The following is a 6616-nucleotide window of genomic DNA, read 5'->3' on the forward strand; positions in this document are numbered from 1 at the left end:
TCTATACCCTTTACTCCACTGCTTTTCAATATCTATACCCTTTACTCCACTGCATTTCAATATCTATACCCTTTACTCCACTGCATTTCAATATCTATACCCTTTACTCCACTGCATTTCAATATCTATACCCTTTACTCCACTGCATTTCAATATCTATACCCTTTACTCCACTGCATTTCAATATCTATACCCTTTACTCCACTGCATTTCAATATCTATACCTTTTACTCCACTGCATTTCAATATCTATACCCTTTACTCCACTGCATTTCAATATCTATACCCTTTACTCCACTGCATTTCAATATCTATACCTTTTACTCCACTGCATTTCAATATACATACCTTTTACTCCACTGCATTTCAATATCTATACCTTTTACTCCACTGCATTTCAGTACTGATACGTTTTACTCCACTGCATTTCAATATCTATACCTTTTACTCCACTGCATTTCAGTACTGATATGTTTTACTCCACTGCATTTCAATATCTATACCTTTTACTCCACTGCATTTCAATATCTATACGTTTTACTCCACTGCATTTCAATATCTATACCTTTTACTCCACTGCATTTCAATATCTATACGTTTTACTCCACTGCATTTCAATATCTATACCTTTTACTCCACTGCATTTCAATATCTATACGTTTTACTCCACTTCATTTCATTGTCTATACATTTTTTTCCACTACATTTCGACATCTATACCTTTTACTCCACTACATTTTAATATCTATATCTTGTACTCCATTACATTTCAATATTTATACCTTTTACACGACTACATTTCTAGCAAAGTCGTGTTACTTTTATTTGAACATGTTTAATTATTATTATTATCAGAATTGTGCACATATCATTTGTATATCTTTACAAAACAGCTGTGGCTTGACCCATAAATCTGCTGATTTAGAACTGCTCTGAATGATCAATAACAATAAGATTCAATTTCATTGAGTGTTTTATTTTCATTATGTTATATTATTAAATATATTATATGATAATATTTTATATTATCACCAATACTTACTTTTGTTACTTGTAATCATGACGTGCATGAGCGCTATCTGCAGAACAAAATGTACAGTAGGCACTTTAGGCACCTTATTCAAGGCTCTTTTTTATCATCTATACTTTTACCTTTAACTTAAGTAGAAATGTCAATGTGGTACTTTCACTTTTACTAGAGCCATGTTGTATATATATATATATATATATATATATATATACAGTATATGTGTGTATTTATGTATATATATATATATATATATATATATATATATACAGTATATGTGTGTATTTATGTATATATATATATATATATATATATATATATATATATATATATATATATATATATATATATATATATATGTATGTATATGTGACGAATAAACCTCTTGAATCTTGTATAAACCACCTGAATGTATGTAAATATATATATATGTATGCACATATTTATACACAACCCAATAATATATAGTAATATTATATATAGTAACTATACTATAATATACACTCACCGGCCACTTTATTAGGTACACCTGTTCAATTGCTTGTGAACACAATAGCTAATCAGCCAATGACATGGCAGCAACTCATTGCATTTAGACATGTAGACATGGTGAGGATGACTTGCTGAAGTTCAAACCCAGCATCAGAATGGGGAAGAAAGGGCATTTAAGTGACTTTGAAGGTGGCATGGTTGTTGGTGCCAGACGGGCTGGTCTGAGTATTTCAGAAACTGCTGACCTACTGGGATTTTCACATTTACAGAGAATGGTCCGAAAAAGAGAAAATATCCAGTGAGCGGCCGTTGTGTGGACGGAAATGCCTTGTTGATGTCAGAGGAGCATAGGCAGACTGGTTCGAGACGACAGGAAGGCAACAGTAACTCAAATAACCACTCGTTACAACCAAGGTATGCAGAATACCATCTCTGAACACACAACACGTCCAACCTTGAAGCAGATGGGCTACAGCAGCAGGAGACCACACCGGGTGCCACTCCTGTCAGCTAAGAACAGGAAACTACAGGAGGCTACAATTCACACAGGCTCACAACAAATGGACAAAAGAAGATTGGAAAAACGTTGCCTGGTCTGATGAGTCTCAATTTCAGATGGTACGGTCAGAATTTGGCGTAAACAACATAAAAGCATGGATCCATCCTGCCTTGTATCAAGGGTTCCGGCTGGTGGTGGTGGTGTAATGGTGTGGGGGATATTTTCTTGGCACACTTTGGGCCCCTTATTACCAATTGAGCATGGTTTAAACGCCACAGCAGACCTGAGTATTGTTGCTGACCATGTCCATCCCTTTCTGAGCACAGTGGACCCATCTTCTGATGGCTACTTCCAGCAGGATAATGCACCATGTCACAAAGCTCAAATATTCTCAAACTGGTTTCATGAACATGACAATGAGTTCACTCTACTCCAATGGCCTCCGCAGTCACCAGATCTCAATCCAATAGAGCACCTTTGGGATGTGGTGGAACCGGAGATTCGCATCCTGGATGTGCAGCCGACAAATCTGCAGCAACTGTGTGATGCCATCATGTCAGTATGAACCAAAATCTGTGAGGAATGTTTCCAACACCTTGTTGAATCTCTGCCATGAAGAATTAAGGCTGTTCTGAAGGCAAAAGGGGGTCCAACCCCCTACTAGCAAGGTGTACCTAATAAAGTGGCCGGTGAGTGTATATAAATAAATAAATAAAAAATAATAAATAAATAAATAAATATATATTGTATAGTTACTATATATAATATAGTAACATTATATATATTATAAATTCGACATATTATTTATTTATAAATGTATTTAATGATTTAACATTTAATTATTTATTTATTTGTTTGTTTACTTGTTTGTTTGTTTGTTTATTAATTAATAAATTAATGAATTAATTAATGTATTTATTTGTTTGTTTGTTTGTTGATTTATTTGTTTATTTATTCGTTTATTTATTGATGGTGAATATTTATTCGTTATTTATAAGTCTAAAGAATAATCATTTATTTATGATAACAATCTCTCAATTGTGATATAGTTTTAATGTCATCAACGTTATAGTTCTTCCAGCGCTGCGCAGGGGGTGATGGACGGGGCGGAGACTTGCGCTGACCCGCAGCGACAGGCACCGTCTTTCTTGGATGGAGGAATAAGGACCTCGAGCCAGAGGGACTGTTACAACAGTAGAGAATGAGTTGTTGTTATTATTACTTTGATTGTTATTAATACGGTAGCCGAATTTTCAACTCTCATTCAGCTCCTGGAGCACTGCGGTGTTGCACGGATAAAGGACTAGCACGTTTCCCAACCCCGTCGCCTCCACTCCTCCAACTTGCACCGCCCCGCATCCACAGCAACGTGATCCGGCTGCAGGTCCCTGTGCAGAAGGCAGTGCACCTTGGAGAGGAACACAACTACAGGAAAGGTAAATGCCACGGGGGGGGGGGGGGGACCCCGCATTGCATTCATTCCGCTTCACAACGGTCATCTGGTGATTATCTCTGCATAAGCAAGTTTTTTTTTTTACGGGCTGTAGTAGCTGCACCGTCACAACTCAACTGAGGGAGATCTGCAGCGTCCTCAATCAAATTAAGCATTTCAAATATTCAGACAATCACATGTATGTATTTCGACGAGGCGGGCAGTGGTGTGCGTATGCGCGCACGCGTGCATCCTATTTGTCTTGCACTCTCCTCGGAATCATTGTTTTGACGTGTCGCCTTTGCTGCAGACAGGAGTCGATTTTTGTCTTGCCCTGTGCGCCAGGCGCATACAACTAGTGATTTATCACAGCGGCTCGAGTCTATTTCCTAAGTCCATTTTCTTTAAAAACAAGACAAAACAAAACCAAAACCCTTATCAGTGGCAGTGGCGAGCTGTCAATGATGTGAGCTTACCGTCTCCTATTGTTCAGCTCCCTCTGTTGTGAGTGAGTAACCATGGAGCGTCTTCCTCCTCCTACTCTCCTGCAATTACCTTGGATGGAGAAGTTGTGACTGCAGGGTTTTTGTTGTTGTTGTTGTTGTTGTTGTTGTTGTTGTTGTTGTTGTTGTTGTTGCTGGGATACTCATTTTACTTTTAAATATGATGCACACGCTCCTTGTGCATGGTAGAAACACAGTATGTGCAAAAGATGAAAGATTAGAAAGTTTGGTTGATTCTCATCCCATCCCATCCTCATATCAGGGACCCTGAATTTCATACACATGTGGCCACATCAAATGGGGTCGGTGGCCCGTCTATGCGATACAGTAAGGGAAAGTGGTTATTGTATTGTACCTTCTGAAATTATGTCCTATAAATGAAATGATGGGTGATGTTTACCTAGTAATCATTTTGCTGGGGACCCCCTGGAACTTCTTTAAGTACCCCTGGGGGGTCCAACAGCCCCCACTGTGAGAACTACTGCCCCAGGTAATGCATGGCAACATATACATCTATTTGGTCAGAAGTGACTGTTAAGGAAGGCAGGAGGTTGTTATAATATAGTGCTATGGTGTCTTGTGTATTTCAGTAGTACTCGTGAAAATACCACTATGCTACATATATGCTGTCGATTTATTTATGAAAATCCTTAATGTGTAGATGACCAGAGTCAGTTTCGAAATGCTGTCTGGAAAAAAATCATTATGGGGCTGGCCTTAGCCTTTTTCTAAATCTAGGGATGCCGATCTGAAATGTGTTCGATCTTGGCCTTAAATACCGGATTTGGTATTGTTCACAGTGACGGCTGTAATTTACCCCAGAGTAAACAGTTCCATATAAAAATGAGCCTTAGTGGTGCGTGTGATGCAATCGACTGCAAAGTTATGGAGCGGCATTTTTTTTTTTTTTACTGTTTCTAGCAGGGAATTGATGATCAGTATTGGCAGACACTCCCAGTTCTCTGCGGTTTGCGGATTGGAATTTAAAAAGTATTCCTAAAAATTGAGCAGCACAAATCAAAGACAAGAAATGTGTTATTGTCTCATGAAAACATTCATTGTGCAAACTATGAGGTAAGTTCCTATCACTTAAGATGGCGATGCGACACTCCACTATAAATCCAACTTGATTTAGCTTTAAGGAGCCAATAGATGTATCTGATCTACTAACATGCCAATCTACTAACTAATCCAGAATATTACGATATAAATGCAAGTTGAGAGTATGTAGCTAAAAAAAATTATATAGCACAGGGTAATAATGTCTCCCAATTTTTTTTTTCTTCTTTTTTTTTTTACATCTTCCTAGACACATATAAACCCTTGAATTCCCACATGGATTTACCTACCAAATTGATCTTCTTATCGCGATAATAACTGTACAATTAATTTTTTTTTGATTAAGCTGGAGGATGAAGTACTTGAATTGAAGGACTTGAAATTGTAGAATTTATTTCCATCGTAGGGGCCGGCCACTTTGTGGGGGTTGGGCAAGTCGTGTGTGCCCGCGTGAAGCCCGGGCGATCCGAGAATTAGTGGCTTCCTGTTAGACGAAATCAAACCACGTTGCTGCCAAACAATAGCTATTATTTTGGCACCGGGAGATCCAGGTCACCTGGGATTGATCGAGTATTATATGACTGTGGATAAAACACACAGAAGGATTTCGTTTATTACTCTTTCTTATCCCTAATTAAGAACAGACAAGCGTGGATCACAGTGTTATTTAATGCGGTAATTAACTCTTATGTCCCGTAGAACCCAATTTCAGGCGGTTTTAGTAGCCTATTAGTCAAGTAAGTAATTCCCACACATTATCCAGATAGGCAGTGCGGAAAGCCGAAAACATGGAGATCCCCCCTTGGCTTTCTAGTATTAAAAATGTATTCTTCATGTTTTCAGTGTAGTTTTTTTGAGGTAGCAGTCTTTCAATGGTAACAAGAGATTTAATTACCCTATAAAAATCAAAATAAACACAGTATGTTATGTATTGTATTGTATGATACGGTCGTAATTGTTCTACTAATCATTTTGGATTTATATCTGTGCCTGGTTATTTTACTAGTTTCATTGTTGTTTTATTACTGAATACAACTCAGTTCTGTGGCTTAAGGGGTCTGAGATATTGTGTTAATTATATATGGTATATTGCAATGCATAATACATGCTAGTGTGTGTGTGTAAGTTTGCTGTTGTGTGAAACATGACTGCACAATTCTATAACAATAAGGAGTAACGAAAGCATAATTTATCACAGGAATGTCAAAATATTGAAATCAAATGAGCATGCTGATGTTACTGCTGTTTGTTACTACTGTGTTCAAATTCAGCTTGGATTAGTCAAGTTGAGAGCCGTCACCGGCAGTACTCCACAAAAAGACAAGTATTGTTTTTTGACTTCTGCAACGAAGACATGGGTCCGAAAATATGCACAAGCTGTAAATTGCTTCATGCATTAGGGTTCAATAATACAATATGGCAGTGCTGCTGCATAGTTTTGTCATGGATCATTGGTGGACTGGGGTCTTTTACTGGTGTGTGCTGGATGAAGCTCTTGAGCTGGTGACGGGTCTTGGAAGCCAAGCAGGACTCACAGTGAATGACTCTTTTGTGGGATTGGCACCTGCAGAGCTGTGCCCCCCCCCCCCCCCCCAATAACCCAA

The sequence above is a fragment of the Zeus faber genome (genome assembly GCF_960531495.2).
Source record: "Zeus faber genome assembly, chromosome: 7".
Classification (NCBI taxonomy): Eukaryota; Metazoa; Chordata; class Actinopteri; order Zeiformes; family Zeidae; genus Zeus; species Zeus faber.